The following is a 17210-nucleotide window of genomic DNA, read 5'->3' as shown; positions in this document are numbered from 1 at the left end:
GGGATTAAAAAGAGGCCTGACCCACAAAGGGTGTCCAGGCATAGGGAGGACTGATGGGAAGCAAGACAGCAGGTCTTATTTGAATTCCCAGAAAACCATAGGTGAGAGCAAGGGGAGCTTAGCAAGAGAGAAGCATACTGTGGCGGATATTGCACTAAGGGGGACACGAGTTACTAGATCATAGATTGTATGTTTCATTCTCACGCCCTGGCCCTCCCGAAGAGAACAGTATGGACCAGAAATTCTCCCTCTGATCAGAAAGAGCTGAAGTGCTTGAGTTAAACGGGAGCATAAAGTGTCATGACCAGTGGAGAAAGTCAATTTTGGATGGTACTGAGATGCTGTTGTTCATGTGTTGTTGTTTTCAATTCTTGAAGAGAAGATGTTTGTTTTTTTTTTTTTTTTTTTAAAGACAAACAAAACTCTCACACTCTCTTAACATGTCAAATATAAAATCTCCAAGGTTGTCAACTGAAAGAGATTCTCCACATAAGGCCAAGAGTTGGAAATACACCAGTGACTTGATACAAATCACTATGAGAAATGGGAATGTTCCCAAAAGTAAAACATGTAGAAGTCATGAATAGGTCATTCACACACAAAAAAAAGTACAGATGTGTAATAAGCACCTCAGTACCCGAAGAAATGTAAATTAAAACAACAGTGAAGTACCATTATTTTCTGTCAAACTGAAAAATACTTACAATAGCCAATGGTAGTATTAAGGGAAACCTCACAAAATAATTTGGTAGTAGGCATCAAAATATGTATACATTTTGACCCAACATTTTCACATCTAGGAATGTATTATGAGGAAATTAATAAGGATATACACAAAAATTCATGATAAAGATATTCATTAAAGTTATTTTAAAAAGAAAATTTAGGGAGCATCTGGATGGCTCAGCGGGTTAAAATCTCTGCCTTTGGCTCGTGTCATGATACCAGGGTCCTGGGATCGAGCCCCACACAGGCTCTCTGCTCAGTGGGAGCCTGCTTCCCCTTCTCTCTCTTTGCCTGCTTCTCTGTCTACTTGTGATCTCTGTCTGTCAAATAAACAAATAAGAAATCTTTAAAAAAAAAAAAGAAGAAGAAGAAAATTTAGAAAAAATCTAAATGTCCATCAATCAGTAAGTTACTGAATTATTCTAAACTTTTTTTAAAAAAATATTTTATTTATTTGACAGAGAAAATCACAACTAGGCAGAGAAGCAGGAAGAAGCAGGCTCCCTGGGGAGCAGAGAGCACGATGCAGGGCTTGATTGCAGGACCCTGGGATCATGACCTGAGCCAAAGGCAGAGGCCCTAACCCACTGAGCCACCCAGGAGCCCCTATTCTGAACTTCTTATTTGGAAATAATTTAAAACTTATCAAAAAGTTGTGTAAAAGCTCAAAGAGAGGTTTATAATAGTATCTTTGAAACAAATACAGACTAAACTTCCAGAATCTAGGAAGGCGTTGTGGTTGGAGCTTTTTAAGTGGCCAAGGGGAACTTGTCTACCAATTCTGGTATTTTTTGTGTGGGAAAAGTGTGGACAAAGTACACTTCTGTACCTGCTCAGAAACCCAACTGTCTTATTGACTTTGATCAGATTAATGTAGGGCTTTAAGCCTCATACTGCTGATGGCTTAGTTATAAAATAGTAACACTGACTCTCCATTCCCTGTGGATGGTGCTGCCTGTAGAGGAAAGTTGGAGAAATATAAATGATTAGATAAAATTTTTGAAATTCTGAATAGATAAAAATGTTGAAAATTCTGAATAGATAAAAATTTTGAAAATACAGACTAATGAAATGGACAATGTCCAGGAAAATTCTAGAATCGACTATTGAGAATTTGGAAATTTTTATTAAAGAAAATAGCATTGTGGGGCCCCTGGGTGGCTCAGTCAGTGAAACATCTGACTCTTGATTTTAGCTCAGGTCATCATCTCAGGGTGGTGAGACCCAGACCCTCCCCCCAACCCTTGGTGGGGCTTCATGCTCAGCAAAGCGTCTGCTTGAGAGTCTCTCTCTCTCCCTCTCCCCACCACCCAATGCTTGCTTTTTCTCTGTCTTTCAAATGAATAGATAAAAAATAAAATAGAAAAGAAAATCACTATTGTGCATAGGTTCACAAAAATGAGTCAGGCCAGATTAACCTCTTCGACTTTTGTCAAAGGGCCTCAAGATTCATAGAACAGGAAACTATCATAGACCCACTAAATCTAGATCTCATCAAAATATTTTGTCTTTTTTGAGATCTGTAACCAGCAGCAATGGACTATTTAACCAGCAGCTAGTTGCCTTATTAAAGCATTTATCACAGTTTATTAAATGTAGTTGTGTCAATGTAGCCCACTCTCATCTTTCTATTCTTACACAGAGCCCACATAGAACAAGTAATCAATAAATTCTTGCTGCTGATAAGTAAAAATGATGCTACATTTTCATTTTAGTTGGCGAGACTAGTAAACTCTTCAATGGAAGGTTAGTTTTGTTTTTTTTTAATAATTAAAAAAAATTTATAACCATATAATGTATTATTAGCCCCAAGGGTACAGGTCTGTGAATCGCCAGGTTTACACACTTCACAGCACTCACCATAGCACATACATTCTCCAATGTCCATAACCCCACCACCCTCTCCCTAGTCCCCTGCCCTTGGCAACCCTCAGTGTGTTTTGTGACATTAAGAGTCTCTTACGGTTTGTCTCCCTCCTGACCCCATCTTGTTTCATTTATTCTTTTCCTACCTCCCAAACCCCCCATGTTGCATCTCTACTTCCTCATATCAGGGAGATCATGTGATAGTTGTCTTTCTCCAATTGACTTATTTTGCTCAGCATAATACCCTCTAGTTCCTTCCATGTCGTCACAAATGGCAAGATTTCCTTTCTTTTGATAGCTGCATAGTATTCTATTGTGTATATATACCACATCTTCTTTATCCATTCATCTGTTGATGGACATCTAGGTTCTTTCCATAGTTTGGCTATTGTGGACATTGCTGCTATAAACATTCGGGTGCACGTGCCCCTTCGGATCACTACATTTGCATCTTCAGGGTAAATACCCACTAGTGTGATTGCTGGGTCATAGGGTAGCTTTATTTTCAACTTTTTGAGGAACCTCCATGCTGTTTTCCAGAGAGGTTGCACCAACTTGCATTCCCACCAACAGTGTAAGAGGGTTCCCTTTTCTCCAAATCCTCGCCATCGTCTGTCATTTCCTGACTTGTTAATTTTAGCCATTCTGACTGCTGTGCGGTGGTATCTCACTGTGGTTTTGATTTGTGTTTCCCTGATGCTGAGTGATGTGGAGGACTTTTTCATGTGTCTGTTCGCCATCTGGATGTCTTCTTTGCAGAAATGTCTGTTCATGTCCTCTGCCCATTTCTTAATGGAAGTTTAGTTTTAAAGAAAAGTTCCTAAAAGATCAACGTGAACAAAGGGGTCTGAATTCCTTTAGCATTGGAGAGGGAAATAGAGTTTTCCTCTCTAGTTCCTAGGTAAGAAAAAAACATATTTCACTGGGTCAGATGAGGGAAGGAATCTATTGGTACTTCTAAAACAAACACTTGGGGTTCCATTATAGTCAATCAGTCCACAATCACTACGCACTGCCCCTCTGTTCCCAGTCCCAAAACCTGAGTGGTGCTGACCCCGTTCACTTTCCCTAAAGGCCTTGGAAGTCAAGTTTTCAGGATAATAAAATTTACTATGATCTGAATTGTAACAAAACCTTGAGAAGAAAGGCACATGCTAGGATCTCAGCTTGGTTCTCATAAACCTCCTAAGAAAGGTCCTGCCCTCATTTCGATAGCCAATTTAGCTAGCTTTGCCTCATTTTCTTATGCTTTCCTGGATTGAAACTAAGTATATATTTACATTCTGAAATGCTACCATTGTAACAATTCCAATTGAGCACCAGATAACAGAAGTCCTGATTTTCTAACCACCTTCCAGGTGGTTAAAAATTTGCAGGAGCGTTCATTTCTATTTGCGACAACATGGATGGAACTAGAGCATATCATGCTTAGCGAAATAAGTCAAGCAGAGAAAGACAGCTATCATATGATCTCCCTGATATGAGGAAGTGGTGATGCAACATGGGGGCTTAAATGGGTAGGAGAAGAATCAATGAAACAAGATGGGATTGGGAGGGAGACAAACCATAAGTGACTCTTAATCTCACAAAACAAACTGAGGGTTGCTGGGGGGAGGGGGGTTGGTAGAAGGGGGGTGGGATTATGGACATTGGGGAGGGTATGTGCTTTGATGAGTGCTGTGAAGTGTGTAAACCTGGCAATTCACAGACCTGTACCCCTGGGGATAAAAATATATGTTTATAAAAAATAAAAAATTTAAAAAAAAAATTTGCAGGAGCATTGATCTTTACAAAGAAAAGAAAAGAAGGAAGAAATGAGAAGAAAAGAATAGAGAAATCCATTTCGGGTCTTTAAATGAAAGGAAACAGCTAATCTTCTTAAACGTTCAAGTTAGAACATAAATTACAGGTAACTCCCACCATAAATACAGCTGCACTATCTCGTCGGGGGACATTAAAGACAAACACTCTTCTGTCAGGATCTCAGGAAAAGCAGCAGAAGTCTGCCTTTGTGGGGAGCAAATTAAAACAGTCCTGTTGCCATCCCCCAAATGCCGGGTGTTTGAAGATGTGGGCAAACAAAACTCCTCCCTCCCATCCACTCTCTCTGGCTCTGAGATAAGTAGGAACATTTCCTTTAAACAGTTTCTACATGAAAGGCAAGGCTTTCCAGCTGGAATGGGAGCCTATGTGTCAATGACAAACACATGCACTGAATGTCAACAACACAACAGTTTGAAACATTACAGGAAGCGTCTTGCATGACTCTGTTCACCGGAGGCCGAACTGGCCGGGCTGTTGAGACATAATTATAAAGAGCCCACAGGCACCGCTCCAGAGGCGGGCCCCAGACAAGCAGAGGCTGGGCTGAGCCACTACAAAGAGGCAACAAAGTAACCCCTTCTTGAATAACTCAGATCATTGCAGCATCCAGGTCTGAGCATTTCAAAGCCCCTCAGGTAAATTAAAATTAAAATGAAATTGTTTTGTATTGATTTTTTAATCGAACTATGATTTTGACTACCCTAAAGGCCAGAGAGAGAGGGAAGGAAAACAGATGAAAGAGGAGGAGCCAATCCTACCAAATCCTGGGTTAGAATCACAGAGTGTTCCATCTAAATGGAACATTAGTGGTATAACTCAGTGGTTCTCAAGCCTAGTCACATCTCAGACTTATTTAAAGAGATTAAGGGGAGTGAGTACATAGGTAGACCGACTGACAGTCTCCCCCCCCCCCCCACCATTCCCCACCCCAAGCATCTGGTGGACTTGAACTAGGAGAGGGCTAGGGCATAGGGACAGTCAAAGCTCAGGGAAGAGCGTACTCTAGTAAATTCAGGGTAGATAAACAGTGATTATGCAAAAAAGGGTTGCTCAGGGCTAGGATACCAGAGGTTTATGATACCATAGAATCGGGGACAAGGAATCTCTAACCCAATTTGACAGGCTGGAAGGAAGTTGTGATACGATGCTTAGATTGGCCCGTAGGCAGGTTGTCTAAGAAAAGTGAAGCAGAAATAAAACTGTCCAGGGCATCTGGGTGGCTCAGTCAGTTCAGTGTCTGCTTTGGCTCAGGAACCAGGGATCCTGGGATCAAGTCTCACATCGGGCTCCCTGCTCAGCCAGGAGTCTGCTTCTCCCTCTGCTTCTGCCCCTCCCCCAGCTTGTGCACTCTTGTTCTCTCTCAAATAAATAATAAATAAAAACATTAAAAAAAAAAAACCTGCCCACGTAGACAAGGCATGTATATAGCATGCCAAGGAGTCTGGTGATTATCCAAAGACCTCTGGGAGCTACTGCAAGACTTTAAATGTGGAAAGTCACATGCATTTGTTGCATTTGCCTCCCAAGGCTCCGTATCCCTCTTTAGCTAATAGCAGGACCCATTCGTGGGGTTTGGGCGGGGCTGACTCCATCCTCCAAGCTACAGGGGATGGATGGATCCCCAGGTCAACCCAAACAGAGGCCACCATGATGGCAGCATGAGCGACTGATTCGTGGATAGGCCTGTGATCTTCCCTGGGACCATTCTGCCAAAACCCTGTGGGAAGACGTTCTGTTTCTGCTGGGTTGTGCCACTGGGAGAATGGACGTCCTGGCTAGCCAATGACTGACGTAGCCAGCAGTGACCGTGTCTGGAACTCCAGGTCAAGCTGGGCCTTGAATCAAGCTCATCTCTTTCGATTTCCCACTGATGTGGGCTCATAAGTTTCCTGATTTGCTTTTTATCATTTGAGAGACGTTTCACACACCTGCAAACAAAACAGCCTAAAAGAGGAGCCTTCTTATAAGTTAGAAAAACCAAGCCAGTTGTGAGGCAGAGAATGGGACAGCCTCAAAGCCCACGTCAGTCATGCTGGTGAGAAATAAGGAAGGCCAGATGGAGGCCGTGGGGATGGAGAGGAGAGAGAGAGAGGAGGCGGGGGTGATGAGAGACAGAGAGAGAGAGGGAGGGAGAGAAGAGCCTCATCGTCGTGGGGTTTGGGAGATGATTCATGGTGAAAGAGAAAAGAACCTATAGATTTATGCAAATTTTCATGTAATGCCTACTGTACCTAAAATGGGGAAAATAGCACTCCAGGAGGGAGTTGTGAGAAGCCAATGAGCGGAGATACATTAAAAGCATGCCTCCAGAGCCACCGGTAAGCAGGGTCCGTGTAAAAGATAACCTGAGATGTAACCACTCTATTTTGGTGCCTTTGGTTCTGCAAGCGGTCGTCCAGTCACTTTCTATTCCAGCACTGCCTGATGCATTTTGAGGTATCCTGCAAAAAGAGCTACTAAAATAGGAATTGATCTGATGAATATTTCAGGAAGAAACTTCTTTCCAAATCCGCCAGCGTGATCATCTCGTTATATACAGTCATGTGATATTAGTAATGACTTCATAATTTAGAGGGAAAGCATCCTACTGATGAGCATTTGTTTTTAAGATAATTTCATTAACTTAAGCTATAGTAAAATAATACCCAGGGATAAAAGAATCAAGTTTGGTAAAAATAAATAATGGGCTTCTAGAGAGTCTTATAGCTCTCATCTCAAAAAGATGAAAAACGAAAACCACTCATGCCTGCTCCTAGATGAATTTGCTAAGAGAAAATTAATGGACAGCAGTATTGGAAATTCATAAAAATAAAAAGAAAGTTTGATTTCAGTGGAACACAAGCTAATTATGCATGTTTGATATAATTAGAAAGCCTAATATGACGACTCAGGGAGACCACAGGAGATCCAAGAGTGCACACCAAGGGGATGACATCAGTATGGGGACCCTTAAGCCCCAAATCTCCAATTTTAAAGAATAAGCTCCTACAGGCTCACTGCATTGTTCAAAGTAAGTGAAGAAGTCACCTGGAGGCTGACAACAATCACAAACACAGCTCATGGTCCATACTGGCAGGAAGTGTTTCTTTAATATAAACCCAGACACATCCATCCTGGGGCTTGACCCTGGGATGTAGAGGCGCTTTACGTAGAAAAATCCCCCAAAAGTTATTTTTCTCATCTATTTTGCCCCACGCATCCTCTGTTATTTCAGTAAGATACCGTCAGCCACCTTCTGGGTGTGAACAGCAATCCCTCAGAATCTGAAGCTTTTCTTCACAACGTACGGACACATAACAAAAAACGAACGAACACAGGACAACTCGGGCAGCTGAATCCATCAGGTTTGTGTCCTGCAGACACGGACAGATGTTTCCACCTAGGGAGACTGGGAGGGATTTCCTCACTGGCTTCATTATCTCTTTTCCATCATCGCGTGGCTTTTAAATGTTGTAGCCCTTCTACTGATTGTAGGTTCCCCACGCGATCAGCAGGGATCAGAATCCTTCACGGGGTTCAGAGAAACACAGACCCAGACAACTGTAAGACAGCCTAGTCCAGCGTTTCTGCCAGGGCAGGAATTCCTGTGCCCACCCCCGGCCACATGCCTGTCCAGCGATTTCTCTGCCTCTGCTCCGCGCTTCTGCAGATGGGAAACAGCCCACCTGTGCTCCACTCTTCGCTTACTTTCACATTTTCCCTTTGGTACAACAACCTCTATCGCTTTAGATGCAACTTTCTGATGAATATTCATTCTCTCCAATAGGCTACCAGGCAAAGAGGCGCTCTTCAAATCTCTCCTGGCACACGCGCCAGCTTGCTCCCCTCACGGGTGTCACCTCTGATACGCTCAGACAGATATACTCAGGTTGCCGAGCAGATCCCTCAAAATGCCCACTTCCTGAGGATCAAGTGAACCAGAGTTCTCTGCAGCTTTCTCTACAAATTCCCCACCCCAACGAAGGGCAAAAAACTGCCCATTTCTACCACTCCCACTTCCACTAGACTGAAATTTTTTTTCAACATTTTATTTATTTATTTGAGAGAAAGAGAGAGCATGAGCTGGCGGGGGGCGGCAGAGGGAGAAGGAGAAGGCGGCTCTCCACTGACAATAATTCCGGACTCGATCCCAGGACCTCGGAATGATGACCTGAACTGAAGGCAGATGCTTAACCCACTGAGCCACCCAGCACCCCTTGACTGAAATTTCTGGTCCACTGACTCAGTCTTTTTCTCTCAGAGCCCAAGTCGGTAAAGGTTCCTCTTTGCTACGGATTCTACCCAGAAACACTGACGCTGAATAATTTCCATCTTAATTCACATGGTAAATTAATAGAGGCATCTGTTCTTAGGTGGAGTCAGGGATGATTTGATAATCACCTAATGCTTTGGTTCTTAAACTTCTGTGGAGCCCTTCGAGAAGCAGAAGAAAGTTACAGCCCCTCTTGCCAGAAAAAAAATGCAGAGACTGTGCATGTCAAATTTCAGAGTCCAAAGATACCCACTGGAGGAAACCCCATGGGGATGAATGCTGATCCAGGCCAAGCTTTACACTTGAGAGAGAAGAAAAATAAGGAACATAAAAGACAAGTTACATGTCCTAAGATCTTAATGTTTAGTAGCAGCAAAACATGCATTATGCCTTGGGTCTTGTGATTCCTGGTCTGGGTCCCTTTTTACCTCCTTGTGGTGGTGTTGCTTATGTTGGAGACTAACCTGTGACTAAAAATTTGGTTAGAAAAGGGACGCCTGGGTGGCTCAGTTGGTTAAGCATCTTCCTTTGGCTCAGGTCATGATCCCAGGGTCCTGGGTTGGAGTACCTCATCGTCCCTGTGCCTGCTGTTCCCCCTACTTATGCTCTCTCTCTCTCTCTCTCTCTCTGACATGGTAAACAGATAAAATCTTTTTTAAAAAAAAATTGGGCAGAAAGTGGAACTGTGATTCAGTCGCAACAAAGGCTGTGGCCAACCCTGTAAGCACTTGGGAACCAGAGTGGCCCTTCAGAGTTGTTCTGACTTGAGGCAGGAGCAGAGGGGGAGATGGGTAGCCTAAGCGCTCATCTTCCTCCATCCACCCGTCAAGAGACATGGACTGCCCCGAGGACATCTGACCTTGGGCCGGGGAGATCTTTTCAGGGCCTCCGCGGAGAGTTACCAGCCTTCAATACTTCCAGCAGGACAGCAGAATGAGCACCTCTGTCCTAGAAGGTGGCGGAAGGGGACGGGATTCTGGACAGGGCACCATCACGTCCTCCACAGCAGGCTTGGGGACACTTGCCACTAGCCTCTTATTCCTTTTCAAATAACCCTCAAAATGTTAAGGTAACACTTTCCTCTCTCCCTTTCCCCTCTTCTCGGAGAACTACAATCAGCCCATAGAGCATCAAGAGCAGGAAAAAAGCAGTTACAATATCCTAAATATATCCGAACTGTGCTGGGGACTCCTCTAAATTGTAATGACAGTTGACCTTGACAAAATCAGGGAAGTCCATTTCCAAAAATAGTCTCTGGGGGATCCCAAAAGTAATGGGATGAAATTCATCGAGCAACGCACTGTTTCGCTTTATAGCCTTTCCATTTGTCATACAAATTATAATGAATACTTATTTCTTGATTTACATTTCGGCCTCCACACAATTTGCAGCTCCTGCCATGTTTTCGTGCACCATCTGGAAGAACTAATGAGCCCAGGAGCACCAGAAATTATAACTTGCTTTGACTAAACCTAGAAGATTTTTGCTGGCAATAAAATGATTTTGCCTTTTTTTTTTTTTCTTTCTGGATTTGCAAGGAGATTAAAACATGAGTTCCACGGAGTGCAGGGCAGAAATATGCAAAGCTAATTTTAATAGAATGAACCTGAAGGCATCTGGCATTCCTAATCAATTCAGAATAATTTAGTCATAATGGCAATAGTCTCACGATAGAAAGTCTCTTCTGACATTGGAATTCTTAAAAATGATTACCTAGCCACATGCAAATGTTGCCGTGGGTCTCAGTGGGCATGGGAGGGATCGCCCAGGAATGCTGAACAGCAAAGAGTCTGAAAACTTGGTCTCTGGCCTCCTTTGAGCTTGGGCCCAGCTCTGGAATCTACCATCAACAGGACTCTGGACAGTTAACCTTTTTAGATATAAAGCGCCCTGTATATAAAACAGGGATCACAATAGGAATAATTAGGTTATTATGAGAATTAAATGAAATAATGCAAGTGAATTTAGTTGAACCATTAGGATATCAACACCAAAGAAGTGCTTAATTGTTGCTAGTGGTTGCCATTTTGTCTTTGGAGCATTTGCCCCTGCCCCCGCCAAGTTTTGTGTATATAATATGGGTGAATTAAATAATCCATAATTCAGTCCAATTTTTGTCCATGACCAAGCATGAAGGTCTCTGGTTAGTCCTGGTCTTGCCATCTAAGTCCAGTGGACGCCAAGAAATCTAAGTAGATATACAGATGGGGCCAACTGCTTAGCAAACATTTCACATTCTATTCTTCTTAAAGACCAAATTTATAAGTGACTGTCCTAATCATTTTTCTTGCCATAATAAACATCTTCCACCAGTGGCAAAGTGAAGGGAGGAGGCAAGTATGAAATAAAAAAAAATGGGGTTATAGTACTTGGAAGGCTCTCGTAAAATTAATACACTCAACCTTAGCATGTCAGCACTAATGTGATTTTAGTTTTTGTAAAATAGCATTTGTTAATTATGATTATTTTAAAAATCACATATTGTAGAAAATACATTAAACTTTGAAGGAAGAGAACAGAAATCACCAAATCTGACAATTTGTGGAGGTTAAACACATAGTATATTACTGAGTTTCTTCCTAGTTTTTTCCTATGCACAAATAGAGTTGTTCTTGTTTTTGTTTTCAGAACTGTGACAATACTGCTTATTTAGTATTTGATCCTACTCTTTTCCATTTATATTATATTTCCATTTATATTATAAACACCAGTATCTTAACACATTTCTTGAAAATGTGACTTTAACGTATATGGTAACCCCTTACATGCATCTCACCTATGAAGCATTCGTTGTTTTTAATTTTTTACTCTAAAAAAATAAAGCTGCAATAAACATCTTTATGTATTAATTTTTGTCCAAATCTCTGATTTTTTAACAGATGGATAACTGGAAATGGAATTACTGCAAAGGATGGACGATTGTCCATCGACTGCTTTCCAAAAAATGATACCAGCTTACATTCCCATCAGAAATGCATTAGTCCCCACTTTACCAAACCTCTGCCCACACCAAATTTCAGAACTTTTCCAATTTAAAGAGTATCTCCTACAAATAATTGATTTCTTGGCAATAAGAATATTTTAGTTATCTACATTAAAGTTCTAATTACCTCCACTAAAATGTGAAAGTGAACTCATGACAATTAGATCAATGTTAATTGTATTTTCTACTTTGATCGGTCTTGGGGTTGAATTCTCTGTTGCCACCATCCCTAGTCTAGGAGTCTCTGGAGGGCAGCAAAGGGTTTTACACCCCTCCATCCCCCCCACCCCAAGCACAAAGTCTGTATGCAGTTCATGCTCAACAGTTATCTGTGGAATGCAGCTGATGGTGCTATCCAGCCTTTTTGTTGATGTCCACCCATCTTGTGAAAGAGGCAGATACAGATGACAAAACCCAGAAATGCCTACCTCCCCATCACCATAGTATTATCTGGATCAGGGAATAAAGTTAAACAAACCACAGGAAAAAAGCTCTGCCGTGATAACGTGGTACATCTCATACTAGAACCATAACTTTTTGACCTTTTTTTTTTTTTTTTTACCATGACCCGCGATAAGAAAAAACATTCACATCCTGACTCAGAGCACACAAACCTATATAGAAATACGTAATTAAATAGTGCGCACTGCTCTTAACCGTCTGTGATGCACTCTGGTGTTTTCTAGAACATTCGTCACAACACACCACGTTATCTCACCACATGAGATTTGGAAGACAGTTCAGTAAAGCAAAACTGGCCCACCAGCATCATGGCAGCCTCAGAAGCTGTCAGCTTCCCTACCTTTCAGAGCTGGGGTGACCTTCCTTGACTCTCCACGATCCCTCCCACATAGGCCCCGTCTGTGGAGGCTCCCTCCGCCCCTGCCATCTCACTGCTGTGCCCCGGTTTCCTGGGACCACGGATCCAGGCAAGAGCTGGTAACCTGTCTCCTAGTGTCACGGTCTGGCATGTGATTCTCCGTCATCCAGTGAGAACCAATCCTTAACTGTTAAAGGCAAAACTTCTGCAGTGAGAACGGATGGCAGCTATAGTCAACTGAAATGATGGAAACCCTCAGGAAAGAGGCAGAGATTTTACAACAAGCATGTAGATTCAACTAATGCATTCATTCTAAAAATCAGAGCAACTCAGAAGGAGGAGACATCTAGTGTTGTCACCCACCCAAGGTCAGCGTCCCCCAGCTGCTGAAGGCCACGATCCCATGCCTAGGATTGCAGGAGCTGCCTCCTTCTTTCTTAGATGCTCCAGCATCCATTTTCTGACTCTGAGATTCAGAGCCCATCATTTCCTCCCACTGTCTGGGCTGCAGATTTGGCAGGGGAAGTTGGAGCCACCAGCTTGGACCACAGGAGAGAAGGTTATAGAACAAGAAACTAGACACCATACCGTCGTCTCTGCAGTCCTGCAGCAGGTGCTGTGTTGCATGAGATAGACAAGCTTCTGTTCCACTGACTCTGCCTTGCTGCGTCCTTGGCTACAAGACCGGATGTATATGGTAACTCGTTCATTATCTGAGTCACATAAACACCAGAGTCCAATATTTGAACCCAAATCTGTGTGAATCTAAAGGCCAGTTTCTTACTGACTGTACAGTCTTGCCTGCAGAAACCGAAAGGAGAAAGTGTATCAGGAGGTCAAGCTGGCAGCGAGAGAGGGCAAAAAGGCAAACTGATTTTCACTCGTTGGTGCCTAAAATAAGCCTGTGCCACATCCCCCTGAAAGCTCAGGCCCCCTGATCTTGAACAAGTCAACAGCTTCAAGGACGGAGAGGCATTCTGCAAACCCCAGCTATGCAAGCGCAATGCCGACCGTTGAAGATAAGAACCGGATTCAGGTTTGCTGTGGGAAGCAACACGGCGAACGACCCCACGAAGTAACATGTTGTCAGGGACATGTCCCAGCTGGAGCCCCAAGAGGCAGCACCAAGGGACTGTGGCTGTAGTCACCCCCGACCCCCACTCACCAAAGGCACCGCTGCCACCCAGATCCCAGGGGCACCCAGGAGCCCGATGTCGGAGAGTAGTCAGTCCAAAATCTACACTTCGAAAGACCCGAGTCTGGCTTGTTTCAAGGACCTAAGCGGCCCTCCTCCTCAGGAGGGAAGCCTCACTGTCCATCACAAAGATGAGCCGGAGGGGCACTTGGGTGGCTCAGGCAGCTGAGTGTCTGCCTTCTGCTCAGGTCATGATCCCAGGGTCCTGGGATCGAGCCCCAGGTTGGGCTCCCTGCTCAGTGGGGAGCCTGCTTCTCCTCCTCTCTCTGCTGCTTCCCCTGCTTATGTTCTCTCTTTGTCAAATAAAAAACAAAATCTTTAAAAAAAAAAAAAAAGGTGATTTAGAGGCTTTTGTTGGATTTAGCTGAAACAAACAAACACTGAAGGACCTGTTTTTAGACCAGAAAGATGTTCACATCCAGCAAGCAGGCACCCTCCTGTGTTTCTATATTGATGCCCCGCCTACATGCACTCCCAACCCCTTCCCTGCCCCCCCATAACACTGAAACCCTGTCAGGGAGCACTTTCGCATAGCGTGGGATCGTGAAGAAATGACAGACATTTCTTTTGTGTCTGTGGACCTAAAGGAAAATCACAAAAATCCATTCCGACCCAAATGCTGGGAACGGAGGACCCCATGTCACAGCCAAGCAACAAGGCTTCCAAACCCCAAATGAGCCCAGCTGTTTGTCCCGCTGGAAGAACGTGGGCCGAGAATGGTTTCCAGCCAGCCCCGCGGGCAGAAACAGAAACCCGACACCCAGAGAAAGTCCCAATCCCCCCATAAACAAAGAAGGGAAGAGCTGTTCATTACAGCCCCTGAAATCTTTTAATATCAGGCTCCAAGTATGTCAAGCACACCAAACAAATTTAGCTTCACCACCTGTTCCGGAAAAGAAACGCCCATGCCAAAATCCCCCTAAAAGCGCATAGATATTCTCGGTGTGGATGAGCTGGGAGTCTTTTCAAATATGTTCTATATTAGAGTTTGTAAACTGGGCACTGGATGTACACCACATGGCCGCCGTATAAGACATGCAAAGTTTTTGTTCCGCGCCTTAAAAAAAAAAATCAGACTCCTTTGCTTTACAATTTTTAGATGAAATTTGACAAAATGGTAAAAAGTCAGAAAAACAAAAAACAACAACAAAAACAACAACAAAAAATACTCCTTTGGGTGTGACTCGGAGTCGGGGTTCTGGGGAACCAAGGAGGGGAGCCCGGGGTCCTACTCCAGGGAAAAGACCCAAGCCCGACGAATGCCATCACCCGAGAGAAGCGATGAGAGAGGACGGTTCGTTGCCAAGAGAGCGGGCTAGACGGGAATGGACAAGGGGTACGAAATGCTCTACTTTAGGCAGGTAACAGAGAAAGTCATGCCTTGGTGAAGCCACATAAAAGGGTTCAAAAGACAAAAGTGAGAGACAATCCCTGAACACAGTTCCACTCCGCAGGACTTTTAAGCCCCTTCCGGTCTCCGGTTCCGAGAGATGAAATGATATCATGTCTGTAACGTGCCAGAACTTAAATGCCAAGAACCTACTAAATTTTTAATACACACTTGTTACTGTGGTTGCCACTGAGATGAAACTATGCTCCTGAGTATGTTGTAGCGCACCCACAAACGCCCTGAGCTCCTACCCTTCCTTTAAGACCCAACTCAACTCTCCCCTTGAAAGCCTTTATCCCACCCACCCCAGGAGTGTTAGGAACTATTCTGCCAGCACTCTCCAAGCCTGCCTGCTCTTACCTACTCAGATCCCCCTCCCATGAATTCAAGAATAATTGAAAAGGGAGGAATGTAGACTTGTTGTCTAAGCGTCCGCACATCTAACACGTAACTTGAACAGGGAATGATCAAGCCCTAGGCACTGGAAGGAAAGAAGTCAGGAAGGTGGGCCGGTGGGAACGCGCCCTGAATGTGCCCCACACTCCCCAACATTAATACCTCGGTAGGGAGAGAGACAAGGCTGACCACACTGCTCAGGCAGGAATCCAATCCTTTGCAAAGCTCCTCCGAATTACGTCTGCAGTGGCTCTCATGTGCGTGCGCTCAGATCCATTCTGACCACTCTCTCTCTCTCTCTCTCCTTGCTAAATCTAAGCCCATTCCTTCCCCTCCCCACCCCCATGCCCCAGCCACACCTCTGTCTCCAGCAACACTATGGTAGCACTGGGAGCAGTCCCCCTGCTCAAGCCCAGATCCCTAGGGGTCTGCCCAGCACATACTCTCCATTCTGGCTGCAAAAAAGCCAGAGTGTCTGGAGAAGGGAGAAGCAGGCGCCCTTCGCCAACACCTGGGACTCTAGGAAGCGAATGGGGGCTGAGGACAGGGGTGGACTAAAGGGTTGGAGAGCTAAAGCAGATTTCTCAGGGAAAACACACACACACACACACACACACACACACACACACACACACACACACACACGGCAGCCACTTCTTCCCTTTCTCCCTGGGTTGCCCACAGGAACTCAGAGAAGCGGAGCTGGGATGGGGTGGGTACAAGCGCCCGCCCTGGAGTTCTCGCCGACCACACTGGGATGACAGTACCCTTCCTCCTCCACCAAAAACTCTCTCAAGGGGCCCTCCCTCCAGGACTTTTAGCCACTAGGCGTAAGAGACACAGGGCCCACAGCCTTCCAGCTCTCTGCTCCACAGCCTCAGCAAATCTGGAGACCTAGCACAGACCAAAAAAAAAAAAAAAAAAGCATTTGTTCCAAAATTTTTAAAACCCTGCAAAATTAAAATGAGTAAGTATTCACCTAAAATGTTTACCAAATGTGACATTACCTCAGCTCAAGTAATATTTCCACATCAAGGAAGCTGATCCTAGAACATGGGTGCATTTTGACACATTAGAATGGGTTCTTCAAAATCAAGCACTCTGAGAGCCTCTGAGGGTCAAAATCAGCCATTGCTTCCTCAGACCACCTCCAGCCTCCTCAGTCCACCAGGCTTGCCTGAGAAGACTGAAATGCAATTGTAGGAACACTCCAGTGCTTCGACAAAAGAGAACTTTTGTTAGAAAATGTTTGAGTATACACAAAAGAACGCAGCAAGCCAGAGAAACTTCCTCACGATAAAGTAACTGGGGGTGATCTTCGTGGACACCAGCAACTCCACAGAGAATTCATCAACCCTCATATAATAAACCTCACGAGCCTGCTCCTCTTGAAGAAAAAATAAGTTTTCTTTTAAATATTGTATGTATTTGGGACACCTGGGTGGCTCTGTCAGTTAAGCTTCTGTCTTTGGCTCAGATCATGAACCCAGGACCCTGAGATCGAGCCTCGTGTCAGGCTCCTTGCTCAGTAGGGAGTCTGCTTCTCCCTCTTCCTTTGTCCCCTGGCTCATGCACACATGCTCTCTCTCTTCTCACTCTCACTCTATCTCAAACAAATAAATAAAATATTTTTTTTAATTCTATTTATTTGAGACAGAGCACATGTGAGCAAGTGTGGTGGGAAGGGGGAGCAGAGGCAGAGGGAGAAGCAGACTCCCCACTGAGCAAGGAGCCAGACCTCTGACAAGGGCTTGATGC

The 17210-nt window shown here is 44.1% G+C and overlaps 1 long non-coding RNA gene across 1 annotated transcript in view; it reads right to left on the bottom strand.

Moving 5' to 3' along the window:
- Positions 1-13837, bottom strand: part of LOC116570949 — a 53448-nt gene extending 39611 nt beyond the window's left edge. The window contains exons 1-2 of the long non-coding RNA XR_004277610.1: positions 13637-13837; positions 13060-13147 (exon numbers count right to left, since the gene is read on the bottom strand). This is a non-coding gene — a long non-coding RNA (uncharacterized LOC116570949). The remainder of the gene's footprint in view (positions 1-13059; positions 13148-13636) is intronic.
- Positions 13838-17210: the final 3373 nt, after the last annotated feature.

Source organism: Mustela erminea, chromosome 12 (genome assembly GCF_009829155.1).
Source record: "Mustela erminea isolate mMusErm1 chromosome 12, mMusErm1.Pri, whole genome shotgun sequence".
Taxonomy (NCBI): domain Eukaryota; kingdom Metazoa; phylum Chordata; class Mammalia; order Carnivora; family Mustelidae; genus Mustela; species Mustela erminea.
The sequence above is the reverse complement of the archived record's forward strand: the minus strand, read 5'-3'. Positions and strand labels throughout refer to the sequence as shown.